The sequence below is a fragment of the Misgurnus anguillicaudatus genome, chromosome 17, assembly GCF_027580225.2.
Source record: "Misgurnus anguillicaudatus chromosome 17, ASM2758022v2, whole genome shotgun sequence".
NCBI lineage: Eukaryota > Metazoa > Chordata > Actinopteri > Cypriniformes > Cobitidae > Misgurnus > Misgurnus anguillicaudatus.
Genome location: NC_073353.2, coordinates 23,223,804 through 23,247,639, shown reverse-complemented (window position 1 = coordinate 23,247,639; position 23,836 = coordinate 23,223,804). Strand labels below are relative to the sequence as shown.

At 37.9% G+C, this 23,836-nt stretch overlaps 1 protein-coding gene and 1 long non-coding RNA gene across 14 annotated transcripts in view; one reads left to right on the top strand and one right to left on the bottom strand.

Annotated features, from left to right (window-relative positions):
• stxbp5l (syntaxin binding protein 5L) overlaps positions 1–23,836 on the top strand; it is a 177,626-nt gene that overhangs the window by 34,786 nt on the left and 119,004 nt on the right. The gene's annotated exons all lie outside the window — the stretch shown is intronic.
• Positions 14,711–16,429, bottom strand: LOC129443903 (uncharacterized). The gene is made up of 3 exons (XR_012358188.1): positions 16,232–16,429; positions 15,090–15,196; positions 14,711–15,012 (listed from the first exon to the last, which is right to left on the bottom strand). It is a non-coding gene; the product is annotated as an uncharacterized lncRNA (long non-coding RNA).

Below are 23,836 nucleotides of genomic sequence, written 5' to 3'. Positions count from 1 at the left end.
TGGTTGAGCCTGGTCATAATCGAAAAAATAAAATGGTGGCCAATAAAGCGACTGAAGCACAAATTTAGTGTACATAAGGTTCTTTTTTTTACTTTTTACACCATTTGATTGCATCAACTTAGTTTTTTTGTTTTCAAATATGGGATCAGTTAACTGTGTCGTCAGCATCATCTTTATTAGAGAGCACAAACAGTGGCTTAAATCGGGCCAAAGTTGTTCTCATGTGTAAACTGTGCCTTGTTTTGTTTAACAATGTGACTTTATTTGTTGTAAAAGCCTCCTATGGACAGGTTTTGAAAATTAGCACATGTGCTATAACACTTTTAAACAATGCATCTGGTTCGTCCGATGTTATTGCTATATCCATATTAAATTAAATAAATAAATAAATAATAAAAATAAGTTCAAAATAACCACAAATGCGAGTTTATATTTCAAACGGAATTTCATTATGCTGCCTATGAAGGCACTAATAATATTTGTGGAAGAATAAGATTTTAATATTATAATGTAAGACTTTGTCCTTACTAATGTAGTGTGTGTGTTTGTTGTGTGTGCGTGGAGTTGGCCTGTGTGACAAGCAGATAGAAAAATAATAATGGGAGTATAAGAGATATAGAATAAGAGGAGGGAGATGAAATAAAAAGAAAGAAATGGAATGACGGATGAATGAGCAGAACTGATTTGATAGGTCCCTTGACTTGCTCACTGTAGCAAAAGGCATTGTGTGTGTGTGTGTGTGTGTGTGTGTGTGTGTGTGTGTGTGTGTGTGTGTGTGTGTGTACTGTACATTCATTCTGCCCTTATATATGATACTACAGTTATAGTTTACTCAACAATGAGTGGCAGGTTTGGCAATCAGGGAGATCAGTCGATGAACCTTGTCCTTGAAAATACAAAAAAAATGCAAATGAGATTAAAGAGCTTTGAAGGATGGGACTTCAGATGAATGATGATTCTGATGTAGATGTAAGTCTTTAGTCTTTTCCTTCTGCATTAAATATATATTTTATACAGGTTTAGAACAACATAATGAGGAAATTTGATTTTTTTTTGCTGAATTCTTCATTAAATTTTTCTTGAGCAAACGTTCAGCACACACGCGCATGCGTACACAAGCGCATATACACTTACCTGAAAGAAAATGCCAATTTCTGACAAATGCCGTTTTTACTCCCACAGCAGCAGAGCAGCAGGTGGTTATTTTATCTAAATGAGGGTTGCAAGGGCAGACTGGGCTATTATCCATTGTCCTTTTCCCCTATTTCAGTTTTTTTTTCTGCAATCAGTCATCTGTTCTTCTGTTATCATCATCATCATCATTATAATTAGTGATTGCCCTTGAACGGCAGACATGCCTTCCATTTAAATATGCTTGGCCTTTTATATAATGCTGGATTTTGATTCCTGAACTGATTGGAGTTGAATGTACGCGAGATTGATGGATGTGTTCTGTTTGGAACCGTGACATTGTTTTATTCTGTTGGTCAAATGTGAAGTCTCACTGCTGCAGCTGGTGTAACTGCTAGTATAAAAATGATTTAGATGTTCAGTTATGTGTCCCACACCACAAGCAGAGCCAAAAGGCGTTTTGGAAATAATTAGAAGGCTACTTAAACACTATATTATTTTGTCAGAAAATACATGGCTACTTTCAGATGTCTGGTTATAGGGAAAGTTGCATTTTTGAAAGCATAATGGCGTAGTTATAGCTTGGCTAACATGAGACCAGTCTCATAGAGAATGAGACGTGGTCTGGGAACCACATGCTCATTTTCTCGTATTTGAGGCGTGGTTTACGAATGCTCAGAGCCGTTTATTGGGCGCTACGAATGTCTATCAAATGCATCTGTGTGTAGCTCATAGCCAATCGTTTCAATTATACCAAATGACGTATGTAGAGCAACATCAATTCAAACGTAAACAACTTTTATCGGGTACATGTGCACACAGTTGAAAGCTATGCAACTAAACCGGTAGCTGTATATTAATATTGAAAAGCTGCATCAAAAATTAACTTTGCGTCTGCTCCCGCGTTGGATAAACAAAACTGCTTCGGTGTGTCGCATAGACGTCGTCATCGTCTTGCTGCCCCTCCCCTTTCTGTGATTGGTTCCCTATTTCAAGGGCAAAAAAGGCCCATAGTTTCCATGCTAGACTTGCAGCATGAATACATTTGCGCGCAAGGCAGCATGGGGAAAACCAGGCTACATATTAGCAATACTGAGTGTAAAAAATGTCTGGATGATTGTAATTGAAACGTTAAATTCATAGTGCTATTAAAGAGTTCCTATTACTTACTTTAAAGTAACATTATTTTGTGTATTTGGTGTAATGCAATGTGTTTGCAAGATTTATGGTTAAAAAACTAAATATTTTCAACATTTCGTAGATTATTGTTGCTCCTCTATGCCCAAACGCATCGATTTTGTACAAACTCTTCTTTCTGAAAGGCACGGTATGCTCCAAATGGCCAGCTATCCAGTTGTAATTGGCCGAATACCTTTACCATCTGCGGAAATGGGATGCTCATTTCCATATTTAGAAGATCAGCTCCCAATGCAATACTGAGAGGAGGTAATATCATCTTTACTACCTTATCAATACGACAATATGACAAGCAACAAGAGCTACTCTACACTGCTGAAAATTTATGTTTGAATAGTTAGTAGCAAACTATGAAAACATAAGCTACTTACAGGCTGTGAGTCAGAAGCAGGCAGAATTATGATAATGAACATCGATTCCAAGTCAACTCCTTTTGGAAGTAAACTTTTGCCTACAGTCCTTGTGTTTATTGTAGTCCAAAAAAGAGATTTCAGTTTGAGACGATAATGTGCGTCATCATAGATTTTGGGATTTGTGACTTTGCATATCGTTAACATGTACTAACACACACTTACACTACAAAGGAAATGTAAAATCATGAATCGGTTATTAGTGTCTCTTTAACATGCATATTCAGTTTTTGTAAAAATAGCTGTCTGTACAATTTCACACCTTAGTATCAATAGCGGAGAATTCGGGACTGTGTGTTTTTGTGGTACCAGCAGCCAGTCATCGTTATTATGATCCTGTTGCATGCAGCTCTCGGCTCAAAAGTTCCTGTTTACGAATCTCTGTCCATGGACGGAGGTGGCAGGATGCATGTTACGTACATCTAATGGATATTTGCCAGTTGAGCAACGGTCATTAGATGAATGAGAAATGCTAAAAAAAAGCAAACGGAGACTGAGTGTACAGTACACAGCAAACACTGCAGTGAGTTTTTCCTATTCACTGGTTATTTTCACCCTTTCATGTTTGAAGAGAAGTGAATGAATAATTTCTGAAGGTATAGCTTTACAATCTTAAGGTAGCACAGCTTTACATAAGATATAAGACATCTCTCGCACATTACATCACAGGTCTTTGTGTGTGCGTTCGTGTGGGTGCTGTGGGTGTATGAGTGTGTTTAAATCAAGAATATTCACCAGCCCACATTGTGACTCACCACTTGTCATCCGACCAGCTCATGTTCCACAAAGAGGGAGCGAGAGAGTGAAAGCGAGAGTAGATCCCAGATCATCTCTCTCTCTCCCATGTATTTTTTATTTATATTTTATATTTAAATAAAATGTTTTTTTCTGTAAAGCTGCTTAGGAAAAATGAAAACTGTATGCAGCGCTATATAAATAAATTGAATTTGAACTGAGAGATATTAGATAAATATTATTGTATTTTTACTGAGAAAGAGATTACTGTACATGTGCACATTCGTGACCTTGTCTGTGAAATCCAGGCTAAAGTCTTACAATCTAATTATGAGATTAGTAACATCACTTTTTCATTTTACAGGAGGGGGGGGTAAAACTATTTCTTGCATTCTGACTTATTTACACTGTTTAAGAGTTGCTATCTTTATGCTTCACACAGTGGCGTGTTTACCCACCACGCAATTGCGTGGGGCCCCACAGGCTTGATGGGCCCCCTACTGGCCACAAGCGGTTAACTTATTTAATGATTTCGGCCCAGATACATAGAAAAAATCAAACAGACAACAGACAAAAAGAAGACTCATTTTTATGGCAGTGGTTGGTTTCCCAACTGGGGGTCAGAGTTATTAAAAGGGGGGCATGGTAAGCAAAGTATGTTGCGTTTATTCAGACCCAAATCTAAGCCACTAATATAAACATGGTGTGAGCGAGAGATGTACGAGTATGCGCACAAAATAATATTCGCGGAAAATCATCCTTGCGAGGGTGCATATAGGCTGGTTCATGTGCGGAAAAGACTTCACACGGAAGCAAACCTCTGTTCAGCATGCATAAATGCAGTCACACATGCAAGTGCTGGGATGAGCGTTCGCTCAACTCTCTCTATGCTCTCGCAACTGCACAACATTCACTCGATTGTCAATTTGACTTTTTAAAGAGAATGATTCTGTATCGTTTTGTATAAGACAATGGGCACTATTTGTATTTTTTAAACCAAGAATTTTTGTCTGTAACTCTAACAATTTTGTATAATGTTTAACAGTTCAAAATTTAGGGCGTGGCCACTTGAGTGACGGTTGAACAGCCACTGCTGTCACTAGAGTCGAGCTAGGTGGGCGTGGTTTCACCAACCAGTCTCCTCAGTGTCACCCACGTTCCCACCTTTTTACCCATTTTCGGAAATCCGCGAGTGATGCACGGTGACGCGCGGCCAAGATGGTGAAGGCAAGCACCGCCTACTTAAAACTTCAAAAACGAACTTCAAAAAGCTATGGGTGACGTCACGGACACTACGTCCATCTTTTTTTACAGTCTATGGTTGGGACATGGGGGCCCCAGGTTCTTGCCGTTTTATTAGGGCCTCCAAAATGGTAAACACGGAACTAGCTACACATCAAAAAAGCAGTTGGATGTGTGACAACGTATTTCTGTGCTGAATGCACTTCACTTGGGTTCGTACAAGTTTCGAAAAGTTTTCCGAACATGAAAGATTCATATGTAACAATCTTGCTTTATTTCTTTTATGGGCAATTCCAGTTCAGGAAGTACAGTGTTGTCCTGATATGGCCACTTAAACTGAATAGCGCATGCATACACCAACCAAAAGAGATAAAACAAAGTCACCAACCAAGTGTGTTGTTGTTTGTAAGGGACATTTAAGTGTGCTCAGCTTCCCAAAGATCCCAGCAGTACGGAAATAATAGATATAATTTGTTTATCCGGGTAAGGAGCGGAGTTGTGCGGTGTTTGTTTAAAGCTGGATTTTATTGAAATGGGGCGGTCCCAAGTGGGTCATGAGTCGCAGGCGGTAAATAAAACTGCATCAAATGTGTGTGTTTAGTTGGCAGTCAGCTCGTAAGTGCATATAATGTAAATCATAAATTATCCAGAGATAGTAGGATAATGTTTTGTGTGTGACTCGCTCCGCCCGCGGTACGCCTCGAGGGGGTCGGGTTTATTTGAAAAGGATCAGTACAGCTGATCTGTCTTTTATAAATCTGATTAAAATAAAGACTCTTTGGATATATGAAGGATTTAATACTACTCTACAGGTACTCAAGATTAACATGAGCTTAGCGGAAACAGCGTGTGTTATGTAAGCTTTAATTTCAGTCTTTGAAATGGCCTGGACTCATTCAATATTTAAGATATCAAGGGTATATTTTTTACAAAATGTTTTGAAGGATGATTTTATGTAGAAAAAGTAAATCACAAAAAATAAGCTTAGCTGGGTTTTCACAGGCAGGGTCACATCTGCTCACAGTTTTAAAAGAAACTGTGTGTGTGTGTACTGTGTATAAATGAGCAATGGATTTACTGAGCCATCCTTCTGTTCATAAATGGGAAGTGTTTCATTTTTTTTCAATTTTGAAGTACTCCTATCTAAGTTTATCTCCAGAGAAACTTAATTTATTTATCGGTTGACTTCCTGAAGAGTGTAAATACGGTGGTTTATTCAAACATTGATCTGGTTACTGGAATGTCAGCTTCAATCAACGGTGAGAGTTTAGTGTGAACTTTGTCATTGATCAACAGAAAATGCTGAGCCTTCCTTTGGTTGAATATTTGCACTTGCGATGCCAAGGTCATGAGTTTGATTTGCAGGGAATCCACTGATCAAATGAATAGCTTGAATAGGATAAAAGGGTCTGCCAAATAAATGAATGTAAATGGGCAAAACAGAATTTCTCTTTGAGAACTGGTTGAAAAACCTATTTGCAAGCAGTCACTGTTTTTGTGATCCTGTCATAATTTGTGTGTTATCAATCCCCTCAGTGATGTCAGCCACACCAAAATCACAGATGATTGTAATTGGCTTTATTTTCAATGGCAACAGCATAATGATGGTCGCACTCTCTGTTTTTGCTGTCAAAATGTGCGTGCATCTGCGAACGCATTTGTGTGTTTGTGTACGTGTGTGTATGCGCATGTAGGCGTGTGTATGGACATCCTACAAATAGATAGAAAGGAAAACAGACAGATTTAACAGCTTTAATGGCCATAAATGAGTAAAAACAGTTATATGTGCCCTTCGAGAGCAACTCGTGCTTGCTGTCTGCTTGACAGATGTTTTATTGCATCCTTTTAAAATAATGTACAAGTCAAAATGTGGCGTGTGATGTCTAAAGCTGCCGTCTAGGTCGGCACCTCGCTAGGTAATGGAACAGAACCACTTTTTCGTTTAGCAGAAAGTATCCAGATTCATTCAGACTCAAGGGTTGTATATCTTGCCCCACACGCACCGTTTGTGTAATGTGCAGCTTTGTGTGAAACCTTCACGTGTGTTCGACTGCTGGTGCATTGGTGATGGAGAGCTCTTATGATGCCCCTGATGCTGTAAAAGCCTACAGGCCACAAAATCAATATTTCCTGATGGTGGTGTGAGAGAGAGAGAGAGAGAGAGAGAGAGAGAGAGAGAGAGAGAGAGAGAGAGAGAGAGAGAGAGAGAGAGAGAGAGAGAGAGAGAGAGGATGTTGTATTAGCTGCACTTTATTCATTGGAGCAGAAAATGTAAGCAGGGGCTTGTGTTTATTCCAGCAGGGAATTATGAAACACAAGACCTGTGCATGTGTAGTTTATGGGAAAATGGACAATGGACCTTTGAATAGTCGTATACTCGTATTTGTAAGCAATTTATTGAAAAGCTTTAGTAAACTAATCCCAGCATAAGAGAACTCTAGATGCACGCGCAGAGAGCTGGAGAGATTAAAGGAATATAGTAAACTAGGCGTGGGATTTGAAGCTATTAGAATCTGTTTGGCATTCAAGCTCACAGTAGTAGCAGTCAGGGCTGACTAAACCCAAATGTCTCCTTTTATTTGATCGGTTTGCGGCCCGTAACGTCTCAGGTAGCCAACAGAACTGCTGACTGTTGTGCTGAATCAAAATCAGTAGGGGAAGAAACTATCTTTCAGCCCAGTTGTTACTTTACTTCCTGCTGTTGGTAAGTGAAGAGTGCATCATTAAAACTGCCTGAAGACATTTTGCATTTCACTGCAAGTTGTATACTTTTATTACTGTGTATGTGTGACAAATAAAAAATCACTCAAAAATAGTGCACAAGTTAAATATAGTAATTTTTGTGAAGGTGTGGAGAGTAATTGTTAAAGTACTATTATTTTTAAATTTGCATGTATTATTTTTATTTGCACACAGTCACTATTCAAACAGAGTCCTGTGATTCACTTTATTCATTAAGACTTTAAAAAATACAATATTCACACCTTGCCAGTCATAGTGGTTTGATAATTTTGTGTTAATTTTAGTACAATAGCTGCTTTTTGATTTTATTCTTTTATGAAAAAGAACGGGTTATTTTTATTATTATATTTAAATAAATACGGAGGCTATTGTACCTAAATTCATCAGTGTTTTTGGTGAGACACATCATTTAACATCACCCTCTAAATTCTGCTCAGTTTACTTAATGCTGGGTAAATACTGGACAGAAGGCATGTTACATGAACCTATGCTGCTTTTTTAACTTACGGTTGAGTTAACAACAACCCAACATGTGTTCTGTCCAATATTTACCCAGAATTGGGTAAAAAATAACCCAGCAGAATTTAGAGTGTGTTGTTGAATGATGAATTTGCACATGGTTTGTATTCATTTTCATCTTCATTTTCACCACACGGGGACTTTAAGTAAAAATTTGTGTCCCAGTCTAAATCCAAAGTCAAAGATTACAATTTATATGGAATCAATGATTTAAAACAAACGGTAATGCTTCTAATTCAAACTAGTTTATGCGACTTTAGCCTAAACCTAGATTTCATAGACGGAGTAACATTTTTTTCTGTGGTTTTCATATCCCCCATACAGCAGGGAAAATAAGTATTTGACACATCAGCATGTTTATCAGTAAGGGGATTTCTAAGTGGGCTGTTGACACAAAATTTCCACCAATGACATCAAGCCAAATATTGAATATTGAATACCCATTTAAGTATACAAGTTGAGTCATAATAAATAAAGTGAAATGACACAGGGAATAAGTATTGAACACACTTTATTTAATACTTTGTAAAAAAAATCTATGTTGGTGATTACAGCTTCTAGACACCTCTTGTATGGAGAGACCAATCTTCTGCATTGCTCAGGAGTGATTCTGGCCCATTCTTCCACACAAATGGTCTTTAAATCTTGAAGGTTCCTTGAGCCTCTTTTATGAATTTTGATCTCCATAGATTTTCTATTGGATTTATGTCAGGTGATTGACTGGGCCATTCAAGCAACTTGATTTTCTTTCTTTGAAACTACTTCATTATTTCCTTGGCCTTGTGTTTAGGATCATTGTCTTGCTGAAATGTCCACCCTCTTTTCATTTTCAGCTTTATGGTAGATGGCAGCAGATTTTTATCCAGAATGTCCCGGTACATTTCATCCTGCCTTCAATAATATGAAGTCTGCCAGTACCCCTTGCTGAAAACCAGCCCCAAACCATGATGCTTCCACCTACAAACTTGACTGTTGGTAGGGTGTTCTTGGGATGGTGGGCAGTGCCATGTCTTCTCTAAACATGTTGCGTAGAATGACTGCCAAAAAGTTTGCTTTCATCTGACCATACTATAGTCTTCCAATAATCCACAGGCTTCTCCACATGCTCTTGAGCAAACTTTAACTGCTCAACTTTTGTTGAGCAAAGGAGTCTTGCGTGGTGAGCATGCATGGATGTCATGGGGATTCTATAAGCATTGCTTATAGTTTTCTTTGAAACAACAATACCTGCTGATGCAAGGTCTTCCTGAAAGTTCTGCCCGATAGGTTCTTGACTCTTGGAGAACTCTCCTGATTATTCTTTGGACTCCTCGGACAGGGATCTTACGTGGAGCACCTGATCGTGGCTGGTTTATGGTGAAGTGAAGCTCTTTCCATTTTCGGATAATGGCCCCCACAGTGCTCACATGAACATTCAGCATTCTGGAAATGCACCTATAACCATTCACATCAAAATGCTTTTCAACAATAAGATTACCAAGATCTTGAGAGAGTTCTTTGCTTTAACCCATCATGAAGTTTTTTCTGTGTGCCTCCTGGGTGATAAGAAGCCTTTATAGGCCATCAATTAGGACTAAAGAACTGATAAGGGCTGGGTTTCTTTCTCAATACTGACAGATTTGCAGGTGATCTCCTGGCTTTCTATGCCATTTTGCACCTTGTTCTATTCATGTGTTCAATACTTATTCCCTGTCATTTCACTTTATTTATTATGACTCAACTTGTATACTTAAATGTTCTGATTTCTTTGTATGAATTCAATATTTGCCTTGATGGCTCCATCTGGTGGAAATTTTGTGTTAATAGCCCACTTAGAAATCCCTTTAAAGCCCCTTAGAGTCGCTGGAGAATACTTGCAATTGTCGTAATTTCCCACTCTAGTACACCTCCGAAGATAATGACCAGGTAATGACCAGCAAGCGCAACAACATACAATATAGACTGCAAACAAGTTTACAAATAAGAGATTTACTTATTAGTCCATCAACAAGATCGCCAGATCAGCATCCCATCCAGTGCTGTCTTTTAGCTCACGCCAACGAGTAAAAACCTGACAGAGAGGGACTCTTATCCGGTTCCTAATGCAGTCAGATTCTCTTTTCCTTTTCCTACTCACTTCCGAACGCACTTTCTTAACTTTCAAATCGTTTAGCCTCACGTCTCAAATTCGCTCGTGCAGTTGTTGTTATAGGCTTGATCGACTTCATGCAGCGCTGCAAGAACCGACAGCCGGATGACGTCAAAGTGCTGTCTTGGATCATTCTCGTGGTACTTTGACGTCATCTGGCGGTCAGTTCTTGCAGCGCCACACGAAGTTAAACAAGCCTAACATGTGTGACGTTGTTGCCGTAAGGCAAGTCGTGATTCTCGCGAGATTTGTCAGGGGCGGTTCTCTCAAGCTTGCATTGCTGGTTTTGCTAGTGGCATCCTCCCCGAGCTTCAACAGGAGGATGATTCGCCCTACTATGACTTTGTTTACCACCGAAATAACTTTGAAGCTGTTATATTAAGGTAATTTAACTGCAAAGTGTGTCTTTAATGATAAAAATGCTGATGTGCCAAATACTTATTTCCCCCGCTGTATGTCCTTTTTAAGTTCCTGATGGTCACAATATACAATATATGGGGATGTGATTTTTCCGTATAAATGGGGATTTCTGTATTTTCTGACTTTGGTCGGATGACTAGTCTAAATCACATAAATTCTATGAGTTTTATTTTTGTGATGGTTGGGGGGTACGCTTCACTGTGATTTTATTGGAATAGACTGGAACAAATGATGGACATGGGCTACTCCTTGCTTGTAAGTCATTGGTCTACTACCCTACTGTAAATACGTAAATGTAAACATGTTAAAATGGCAAAATATTGCATAAAATACTGTTAATATAAATTGGTTAATGCTTGACAGATTTACTTCCTCTTGTCCACGCAGTCAGAAAATACTGTTTTTCGTGGGAAAGCAGAATAATCACGCATACATGAAACTAATCGCATAAATAAATTTAAACATGGTAAAATGGCAAAATATTGCATTAAATACTGTTAATACAAATTGGTTAATGCTTGACAGATTGACTGCTGGTCCACGCAGTGAGAAAAGACTATAATCACTCATACATGAAACTGATCGTATCAATAATAATCAGTCAAGTAATCATCAATTAGAAATAACTATTTATGTAGAAAGTTTATCATTTGCATGTGTTTATAAGCCTTGCAGATGTTAATATTTAAGTAATTTTACACTATTTGAGCGACACTAAAGTGAGCTGTTGCACACACACGCATGGACAGGGACTCAAAAGCCCACGCAGAGACGTGCATTTCAAAAAGCCCGCAAACACATAATTTATTTGCGCTTGACAGTAGATAGACACACAAATTATCTTGTAATACCACAGTCGTGACAAGTATTCTCATAAAAACAGTCGTTTATTATAATTGAACAGTTTAGAAAGAAATCAAGTGTTTCAGTGTAGGGGATCAGTGCTTCTTCGGTCTTAAAGAGACAGTCCCTCCTATAAGAAACACTTACTGTATGTTTGAGTCACTATGTTAATCAAACTACAGAAGACAAAAGGAAAATCACTTTTATAGCTTTAAAAAAGATTAATTATATTTAATTTATAGAATGAAAACAGCAGTGGCGGCTCGTGACTGCGGTATGTGTGTTGCTTGTGTTTTCAAAATATGTGTTTGTTGCGTCATGTGAACAATGTGCATCACATGTTATGTAAAAATAAGTGCCTGCTGTTCATGCGTCAAAAATGTTTATGACATAAGAGATGCTCACATTCACAAAATAAATGCAAAACACTCCCTTAACACTAAACTCTGATTACACATGAGATTATGCGAGCGTCTTTTTTATCACAAACCCTTTAGACGCGTCTTCAGCAGGCACTTATTTTTGTTGTTGGGTTCATTCCTTCTTTTTTGTCCTTGGCCAATCACATGCCTGAATATACTTTACTTTTTATCTCTGTTTGTGTTCATCTGGACTGGAGATAGAAAGTCATACCTGTACGGGTTTGTCAAAATGCCATTGAGTAAATATTGACAAAAAATTATTTTATTTTTTCTTTTATTTAACTATTTCTTTAACGATTTTGCAGACAATAACTATCTTGTTCCAATGCCAAGATTTTTGCCTTAGCCTGTGTCTGTTATTGAGTGCTGTTAAATCAATAGTTGGACACAAACACACTCCAGGCATGTCCCACAAATCTCACAAACAGCAAAGACAATAGAAGAGAATCACTTGAGAAAGTCTTACAGGAAGAAGCGATTCATTAGTAATTCAACATAACAGAAACAATGCAATGACACAGAGGATTGCCTAATATCACCTCTCCAGGGTTGAAGCAGTAATATCTCATTACATGTCAGATTAGGTTTTTCATTTTGCAGATGAATGCTCTGTTGTGTTATTTTGTGTCATCAAACGTCATTCATCATTATGAAAGAAATGGAGTGAGATATGAAGAGGGAATATGTCATGTCACTGAATATTAATGCATTGTTATTGATATGCATGTCAGCAGGTCTTTCATTAATATTCAATCTCTTGTAATGATGTTTAGTGCAGTTGAATAACTTGGGTTAAGGTCATGTACGTTTTGAACTTTTGTTTAGAAATCACACAAAAAAAGTATTGAACTATTAAATAACATAATGAAAAATAATGTATAATAATGGTATATGCAATTAATACCATTGCATTACCACATTACCTTTGCAGACCTGATCAGAAATGTAAAGTTTTAAAATGACACTGTCAAATAAAAAGATGAAAAGAAAGAATAAGTGAAGCATGCAGAAAGACAATGAATGATTCAGTGCACAATGTGCCCACCCTTCTAAAACTAAAGTGGGCACTTCATTATGATGCTAAAAACATGAATATGCATCTTCAACCTCCATTTCATTTTCTGTCTCACTCTCATCAATCCACACATGTGCTTTTTTATGTAATGGTGAACACTTTATATTAATGCCTGTTGTTTTTACTCTGAACTATATTTCCGATTTATCTATTTATAAAACTGTTAGTGGCGATTTCAGGTTTTAAAATCATTGTGTGGGCAAAGCCTGATATGCTTTATCTCTCTATCATTGAATTCTTAATCATATGTAAATGAGGTAAGGAAAGTTTAAAAACCTTTTTAAAAACGGTGTTTCAATTTGGTGCTGCTGGTGGCACAGAAATGACACACTTCTATTTAGTTATCATTGCAACTCACACAAAGTGTGAAAAGTGACAGATAAACAACACCTGTGGCTTCTACTGTTTAATTCATATACAATTGTTACTGTGCTTTAACTTCTTTTCCTAGTGGTCCTTTGGTTGTCATAGCGATTGTGCTTGCGGCATTGTCTGTCTGCTCACATTTCATCTCTGTATCTTCAGATGCATGCTGCCTCCTTTGTGTGCATGTGTGTGTTTACTAGCGTAAATCATTTTTTTACTGACAGTAGTAGGAGCCTTTGCTCTCAATACACTTTTGTTTATGAGTGCTTGAACTGGTGAATGTCAATCCAAATACTGCGAGATTTGGTCAGTCAAGCGATGCAAGATACTTCATGTGAAGTATTCGTTTTGGTAAACGTGAGATATTGTAGGTCTGTAAGTACTCTGGATGTATTAACATAGTATCAATATAACCTTAATAACACAGATAAAGGGCCAGATGTACGGGGCAAATAAGCGTGAGAGCGCAATTCCCAAAAAACGATGATGGGAGTGGAAATATCTGCAGGTAATTTACTTAAAAGGTGCAAATTAAATAACACGGGCGCAATTGCTCATTTCTATAATGTCAAATGCAATCTACTAAGAGCAGTCCAAATTAGCGCAGGGTCGCTCCTTAGGTGTATGTGATCTACTAACACCTGAGGCGCAGCTTGTTGTAACCCAACAAACATGTTAATAAAGGCTGATAGACGCGTGTGCTTTTCTCTGGTCAAATTATGGCAACATAAACCAAGGAGAGGCAACAGACATTGAAGTTTTCTGGGTAAGATTTGGAGAGGTTAGTACTCACTAAAAACAGTTGGGTTAAAAATAACCCAATGGTGGGTTACTATAGCACCGACCCATTGTTGGGTTATTTTTAACCCAATGCATTGGGTAGAAAGTTTTACCCAATTAGTTGGGTTATGAAATAACCAATTTGTTGGGTTATTTTTGCAATGGTGTTTTAACTCCATTATTATTATTATTATTATTATTATTATTATTATTATTATTTATTACTATTATTTGCTTTATAAATAAATACAAAACTTACAAATACATGTATAATGCTTTATTTTCATTTAGTCATTTGCACCTACATTTAAATGTATAAATACATACATGTATAGAAGCATAAATACATACACACATACATAAATATATACATACATAAATAAACAAAAACATAAGAACAAAACAAATCTACTCAATCTTATCCAACTAAAAACTGCTTAAAAGGATAGTTCACACATTTTGTCATCATTTTCTCCCTCTCATGTTGTTATAAACCTGTATATAAGTCTTTACTTTGATAAGCACAAAGGTATATTTCAAAGAATGTTTGAAATCAAACCGATCATGAGCCCCATTCATTTTCATAGTATTCTTTTTTCCTACTATGACAGTCAATGGGGCTCATGATCTGTTTGGTTTCAAACATTACTCAAAATATCTTCCTTTGTGGTCATCAGAACAGAAAAATGTGTACGGGTTTGTGGCGGCGGGGGAGGGGGAAAATGATGACAATTTTCATTTTTGGGGGAACTGTCCCTTTAAGCAGGTGACAGTGTGTTCAGGAAACTTCACATGGTACAAAATGTATTGTGTGTTACAGAAACTACTTAACAGTAGTGAAAGGCTTGGGATACTCTGTATAAAATGTAAAAAAAAAAAATATTAAAGCACAACTGGTCTTGCTACTGGGCCATGCCTTCCCACGATAACAAAGGCTTGTGATTAGTCGAATTCTTCGTCATACCTCCTCCTCCAAATACTGAATTATGTTTGTTTTCTGACCTGAAGACAGAATTTTCACAATGTAAATATGCACACATAAACAGGATAAAAAAAACAATGTCATAAATGATACTTACATGTTGAAAATTAATAAATGTTTGCTTTGGCTCTTGGTACTGTAGGAAGGCTGAACCATCTTGCTGGCCATTTTGTAAGGTTTTTAATGCAACATCTCCAAGAATGTCTACATTTAAAAAAGAATAATTAATTAAATCTCAAAGCAAACACATCTGGCACGCTGAATAAATACTGTACTTTGACAGTAGATGGCGCTGAATTGCAAATTCAACCGTTACCGGGGTTACAGTAAACAGTACGTGCAGGATTAAACAGCGCTTTATCAGGGATTATACTGAAGTAAGACGACAATAAAATGCCATCGAGTCATTTATTAAGACAATTACATTCAGAAGCACATTTATATGTCTATAACACATACGTGTGTCTATAACATATGTGTCTATAACACAGACTGGCTAAAAAATATTTGGAGCAAAAAACAGCCGGTTGCATCCCTTACAAAAGTTTAAAAAAACGGTTTTTACTACACTTTAAACCAAAAAACATTGTCTGTTACAGAAACCAAAGCAATACGTCATGAAACTAACGTTACTAAAAGAAGACATGATTCATTTTAGTAAGGGATCATGCTGTTGGTGCTGTTTAAAATTAACTGCGATGTCTCTCTATGTTTATGATGGCTTAAAGGGATAGTTCGCCCAAAAATGAAAATTCTGTCATCATTTACTCACCCTCATGTTGTTACAAACTTGCATAAATTTCTTTGCTCCGATGAACATGAAGGAAGATATTTTGAGAAATGTTTGTAACCAAATCGTTTGTGGACCCCATTCACTTCCATAGTAGGAAAAAATAATACTATGCAAGTAAATGGGGTCCACGAATGCTTTGGTTACAAACATTTCTTGAAATATCTTCCTTTGTGTTCATCAGAACAAAGAAATGTATACAGGTTTGTAACAACATGAGGGTGACTAAATTATGACAGAATTTTCATTTTTGGGTGAACTATCCCTTTAAAAACGCGTTTGGCATCGGTAACAGTTAATCAATGGAACAGGTGTAACGGACATAAACTAGACAACAGCATTTTTGTACACTTATTGAAACGTGCCTGATAGTTTACTGTGTGTTAGAGCTTAAAGACACTTTGTAGCAAAATAAAACATTACACAGAGATATATATTTTAAAACGTACCTCTCGTGTCTGTCCGCACTCAGCAGTGGCACCTGTCAACCGTTGAAATTCAAAATGCGTGACGTGAGCCCGATTTTAACCCAACTCTCTGGGTTGTTATGGAAATAACCCAATACAAGCTACGAATAACCCAACAGAACAACCCAATATGTTTAACCCACCTATTGGGTAAAACAAATAACCCAACGGTTTTTAGAGTGTAGAGGAATGTAATAGTTATAGTAAAATGCTACTGTATATGCTTATGCACTATTTTCATAAGTGACTTTAGTACAACGGACAACACAGGTGGCATTTTTAAAGGCAGGATAGGCAGGAATTATCTAAAAAAACTTTTTTTTACAAATTAGTTTAAACTGTCTTTATATACCAATACATAAGTAAAATGTAAGTACTCTGAAAAAGAGAGTATAAAAATCGAGTGTCTGTAGACCTCTCAGCACTGTTTTAAACACAGCTCATTTTTCCATTCACTCCACCCCCTCCCTTCTGGGTTTCTTCTAAAGCCACGCCCCCAAAACACATGAACGCGCGACGCTGACCAGGTCTGCTGGGAGAAGCATTTACCTGAGACAAGTGGAAAGGAAGGAGCGCGGTGCATCATGTCACAATCACATGTAATAATACACCTAACTTTATTACTATGAATATAAACAAATAGGATGGCTTTTAGTACTCACTATTAAGTCAGTGTTTTGCATGGAAGAGTTTCCGTGATGAAAGCATTGTTGACTCTGATGAGGACTACACTCCGGAGACAATACCGCTACTGCATCATCGACTCGAGGAAAAGCCAAGCGATATTTAATCTCGTTTGATTGCTTCGTTTATTCCTTTGTTTGCCTTGTTTGCCTTGGCTGACTGCATATGCAGGTACTGTGAGTTCTGAATGCACTTTCTCTGCCATACTTTTGCTCTTCCTAGAGTGCCTCGTGCACATTCAAATCAATCAGGTGTGCACATGTGTGGGCAGATCCCATAGCAACAGGGGTGGTGCTATGGTCGCGAGAGAGAGTCCCGCAAGCCAATCATTTGTTTTTTCCCGAATGGAAATAATAAACTGTGTTTAAAACAGTCGTGAGAGGTCTACAGACACTCAAGTTTTATATTCTCTTTTTCAGAGTACTTACATTTAAAATATGTATTTGTATATAAAGACAGTTTAAACAAATTTGTAAAAAAGTTTTTTAGATAATTCCTGCCTATCCTGCCTTTAAATGTGAATTTAAGATACAGTAGTTGTTTTGTCTACCCAGTCTCACGAAGTTTCGTGATATAGTCACATAAATTTGAGGGTTTTTTTCGTGATATTATCACGAATTTCCGCGCTTTTTCGTGACAGTATAATGAATTACTATTTTTGTGTGATTAAGGCAACCAACCTTAATTTCAAAACGCAGTGCGAGCTATGGTAGCTGCCACAGGACAACACCACTGATAATTCAGTTGTGTGTATAATATTGCATTTCTGTCAAGAGATCCTTTTAAAAGTCACACATTGCCCCTTCAACCTGTAAGTGATACAGTACAAACATGTTTCATTTTCGAACTGAACTGAAACTATTAATATGCAGAATTAATGATGTTTTCAGTAAGGTTTCCCAAACACTCATTGCCGTTGCTCAACAGATATTACATTACCTTAGATATTACAACCATTGGTTGCAAGTAGATGTGTCAGGTTGCTTGGAGCAATACAGTATAAGTGCCACAATGTTTACATTTCAGAAAGGCAGCCTACAAATGGCTTACTTATAATTGTCTAATTAGGCTGAAACAATAGTAAACATATACATTATTAACCCTTGAATGCTTTACCAATCATTATGACATATTTGCGTCGTAAGCTAATTTTGCTTAATTAAAGAAAAGTGAAAGGTAGATTTACATCCAGCCTTTCATTCAAAAAGCAGCAACACTTTAGCAAAATGCTGTTTAACCTGTGTGACTATGTGTTGTTTAAACATGTTTCTCTCTGTCCTGCTGGCATTTCTTGCATATCCTAGAAACCACTTTCTGCTGGCTTGCAGGAGGAAATAATTGATTTTAAAGCAGATGGAACAAATTGTTCATTTTGGGCAGGATTCTTCATTTAGGCCCAAAGAGAGAGAGAGAGATAAAGAATGAAATGAAGTGTGTAAAAACTCACTTATGTTCATCCCCGTTCTGCTGACCCTCACCTATGCACACATCTCACTGTAGTCATGCCCATAGGATCATTATCGAATCTGATTTTTTATAAAAATGTCAAAAATTCCCTCTTGTTCTCCACCCTGTTCTGGTATTGTTTCTGTATTTTTGGTCTTTCATTTTCCTTATTTAATGGACTGGAACGATGGCGCTCCACACAGTCTAATTGCACACTTTTCCTCTCTGTCCCACACTGAGTGACACAGTAACCACGGCCTGAAAGGATCACCTCCTGGGACAATCAGCTGTGAGAGAAATAGACAGACAGAGAGAATGAGAATGAGAGAAAATAGTTTTGACATTATGCGCCAATGGAGTGACAGTGATCTGGAATGCCTGTGTCTGGGTAACACAGCTGTGCTCAGACTGAGACGGAGAAGAGAAAAGAAAGTTCAAAAAGGAAGGTGGCGTGACAGGTGTTTCCGGAAAACAAATTATTAGCACCACCTAATACTTTGTCATAACCAGGTGTGATGTGATAAAGAGACAAGGTTGTTTTGCTTTCTTTACTGTTGTTATGGTCCTTTGCATACGATTGGTTAAGCCACATTCAAAGCCGTTATACTGCAAAGACTGTTTGGTTGTTTCAAACCATGGTTGGATCAATAGGGATGAACCCTCTTGTCCGGTTATAAATATCCCTATGCTTGGTTGTTCTTACCCAATTTTGAACTGTTGGGTTTTTCCATATTTGACCCAACTACAGATTAAAATAACCCAACATTTTAGAGTGTGCACTTGTGACCAAATTTTATCAGTATTATTGCATCACTGACTGCGTCTTTCTTGCAGCTTTTTCTTGGCTTGCCAACCATTGTCTTGAATTGTTTCTGAAGAACTACATTACTTGGTGGAAGATTAATATTTTATCAATATTATACATTTTTGTAGCTGTGAGTTTATTTTATGAAACCTTGGCAGGTATATGGAATAACTGTTTTATTAAAGCAATAACCCATACGAAGCTATGGTTTACAGTTAACGTTGAGTAGCTAAGGGGGTTTTGGGCTCCGCTCCACATGTGCTGCTCTAAATTCGCCTTAAACCACAGCTTCATGGGACTTATTGCTTTATTAATTTTTTACACAGAGAAAGTGAATTTTACCAATAATCCTGAAGTGAAGTCATTCAGAAAGGTCAGTGTTATCAAAACGGGTGTATCAGAAGTGTTTAACAGTGACTGCCCACTTATAAGTGCATCTAAACTCATAAGCACCGTTTTGTTTTTTAATTTATAGTAACTTATACAGTTTTTTATTCTTTTAAACTGATATTTAGGGCTGTCAAGATTATGAAATTTGGCTGATGGTTAATTGCATAATAAATTGTGATGATTATGAAGATTAATTGCCTGTTTTAGGGCTTGACATTGAATTCTCATACATTTTGTTTGTTCATGAAATAATTTTCACACATTGTTAAATCTTTTGCAAGGTTTACCTAGCAGTAAATATTTATACACATAACACTTATTTAAAAGTAATTATTTAATGATAATAGTTTATACTGCTTATCAAAGTTTTGCAGCATTTCTTTAAATGCTGTTTTTTCCCACTGTATTGAATGGCTTTGCAATGTATTGCATTACACTGTCAGTTAAAGGAACACGCCCAGATTTTGGGAATTTAGCTTATTCACCGTATCCCCCACAGTTAGATAAGTCCATACATACCTTTCTCATCTCCGTGCGTGCTGTAACTCTGTCTGACGCAGCCCCCGCTAGCTTAGCTTAGCACAAAGAGTGGAAGTGAATGGCTCCAACTAGCAAACTGCTCCCAATAAGCGACAAAACAACACGAACATCCTCCCATCTATGTATTGTGATTTGTATAGTCATGTGTACAAATAACAAGGTGATATTAGACACAGCTATCTTTTAACAGCTATGTAGCAGCTCATGTAGCAGTGCTTCGTCTTCTGAAGGTATAGTTCCCGGTATGTACACTGTTAAAAGATTGCTGTATCTCATATCACCTTGTTATTTGTACACGGTGTGACTATACAAATCACAACACATAAATAGGAAAATGTTCGCATGATTTTGTCACTTATTGGGAACAGTTTGCTAGCTGGAGCCATTCACTTCCAGACTTTGTGCTAAGCTAAGCTAGCGGGGGCTGGGTCAGTCAGAGTTACAGCATTATTTATAAGCTAAATTCCCCAAATATGGGCGTGTTCCTTTAAGGAACGCCATCTGATACGGTCTCGTTAATATACAGGTGCTACAGCTTTCTCTTGTGTTTTTAGAGAGGTGTGCAATCATTGCGGTGATCTGAAATCATTGCGATGAGGTCAAACAATAACGGTGAGACGATTATTTAAGCCCTACTGTTATTATACAGTTTCTTATATTTAATGACTCCCAGTCATTAGCTTTATATTGTCTCAATGCTTTAAGACGTGAGGCACAGTCCTGCAACGGGTCGGGTACCCGGATAAAAGTGTCTAAAATGGGTGGATTGTGACATTCCTAAAATTCATAGGCGGAAAAATTAACTCTGTGCGGGCGGGTAGTAGCAAGAATGGACATATGTGCAATATTTGTATAAAATTTGTCTAAATTTCCATTACACACACAACATATGAATTTGACCCATCATGTCACCACCACTGCGACCTTTGTTGATGCTTCTCGTAGCCTATTTGGAGCGAGCGTTGCAGGAGTTGCATAAAGTTTTGCCATTGATAGCCGAAAGCTGGTAACGTCTTCTCTTAGAAAGCATTTCGAAACTTGTAGGAGCACAGCAGTGGTTGGTTGTGTAGGTAGGTTGTATTTTGTCTTGTTCTTTTTTAATTAATAGGTCTATTTGTGTATAGGTATAGGTCTATAAAGGTGCCGATGGTAGGCTACTTAAATGGCGCAAAACAAAGTGCACTTTAGTCTGTTTCATTAGCCCATTTATGAGGCTGTTGTGATGTTAGGAGAAGTACGAGATAAAAAATAAAGCACTTTAATTGGAATGATTTTAGCGTGTGCGGTTTATGCATGTGCAGGTACGGGTCGGGTAACGGGCCAAATATTAACGGGTCTAGTGCGGATGTAATTTTGATATTATCACAGGTGACGGGTCGGATCTGGTGCTGAACTTTGCGGGTACGGGTGGGAGCGGATCTCCAAAAATGGACCCGTGCAGGACTCTGTTTTACATCTTAAGAACGTCTTGTGAAATGTCTCTTTTAACTTTTTGTCTATGAAGACAATGAATGGCGAAAAGTGGATCGAGGCTGTTGCAGTATATATCAAATATTTTCTGATTGACACCTGTCATTGTCTGCAACATAAAACTTTAGGACAGAAGGGATGCTATTCTCTTGTAGATCATGTTTTTATTGACTTTTGTACATGTTCGGAGGGTGGGAAACAGAATTGGTTTTGCAGTGTGTCCTAGTGTACTGCGGGTGACAAGCCAATAATAATTTGCTCAAGGGTTATTGATTGCTCCTAGACACCCCTCACCCTTCCCCCTCATTACCTTGATGTCTCTTCATCCTGTGACTTTCATTGGCTCGTCCCTTTAAGCACAATCATCTTGCCTTCATTTGATCTAGTCCTCATTAAATGGAGCGTGTTGAACAAACATTGCTATTTACCGCCCCGTCAAGCACCAATTCCCCAAAAACAGGTGACCCGGGGCAGGTGACATCCAGATAAAATACAGAGGAAGCAGGAGAGAGAGAGAGAGAAGGAGTATGAGACAGAGGGGTTTTATCTTTACTGTAATCACAGCCTTCGATTTGGTCTTTAATTTGTCACCCCAATGCAGCTGCCTGACTGTCCGTTGTCACGGGAACAAGCTATTCTGCCCCTGAGGGTAATTAAGATGGTACAGGACGAAACATGCTGGATAATAGAGAATGTTCAAAACAAAAGAGGTATTATAAGAACACAGATCAGCTTAAACACAAAAGAGATGAAAACATAGGGAGCAGAACATAAAATGTTTCTAAAAATGATGCTATGCAATACAATTAACACAAAAATAATAGCGCGCCTCTCTGCACAAGCTTAAAAATTTTGTTTACTGTGTCAGTGAAAATACTAGAACAGGCCTAAAACATACCACATAGTATGCTATACTCAAACCTGCCAATCGTGTGCAGTATAGAAAGCCAAACAACAAATAAAAAATCTAACAAAGGAGCGAGCCTATCTCAGCTAACTGGCAGTCATAACGGGCTGCCATATGCAAATTTCATCTCGCTCTTTATTCTAATTGTCAGCCATTCGGCGAGAAAGAGACCATAAAATGTCACGCTAAAAACGCAATAGATGTGTCGCCCCGGGTCACCAGCCCTGTCTGGGTGAGACAGTGCTTTTTAACGTTGAAACTGGAACAGCTGGAAGATCTTCTATCAATAATCCACTGCAGGTTCTCTCTATTCTGTACGAACACCTGTGTCTTGCTATTCTCTATATTATTGAAGACCTTTACATGAGCCTCACTTCAGTCACAATCTCTCTTTTTTCCTGCGTCCTTGCATTTCTCTTGCTCCGTCTGGCAGATGTGTGCTGTGAGCCAGAAGGGTTTCGTGCAGCGGATGAGGTCATTTGTCAGAGCAGGTTTAGGTACGCGCGTTAACACCTGGATCGTCTCCGTGTGCATAGTGTATTGAGGTATCGTAATTAAAAGCGATAGCCCAGGCGCCGCGGGCACCGCCCGCTGCTGCCAGCTCGAATCACGAGAGATGAGCATGAAACTCAACAACCCCAAAATGACCATGTTACCTGCTAACATTTTGTAATCTGAATACCCACAAAATGTTAACAGCACATGTCCTGTGAGTTAGCTAAACTTTCTGTCCAAGTGAAGGTTCTTTTAAAGAGCTTTTGCTCTTTCATCTGGTACGAAGAACGTGCCCGGGTGCCAACAGTCTCATTTGCGCAGTTTTCTCACAAAATAAGTCGCAAGGAACTTTTTCGTATGAAAAGGTAAAACCTTCAAAGAGTCAGCCTGACAGCTTTTCACACATGAATATTTTCACTCAACCCTTGAATCTGGAAACAAAACCACATGTCCTTGAGTTACAAACATCAGCCCTCACTGAATAATTCACAGAGAAGTGAGATTGCTTATTCACTATCAATTAATCAGAGTGGATTTACTGGAGGTGAGCTTGGAGTATCTGCACAAATATTCATGTTTTACCTACAAGGTTAATACATTCTATTAAGTTTATGTGGTACGGTATATTGGAATTTCATTCATACGGTACAAATATGTTTGAGTTTCTAAACATTTGGCAGAGTACTGTACTGTGTGTCCTCAGTTTTTGCTTGAGAATGCTTGGGAATGCATGCTTTGAGAATGTTTCAAAGAGTCTTCATTGTGCTTAAGTGGAAGTAAAAATATGTTACCTTTTGTACAAGAGATAAAGTGGTCTTTGATACACATTTTTTTGCATTTGATTACTGAC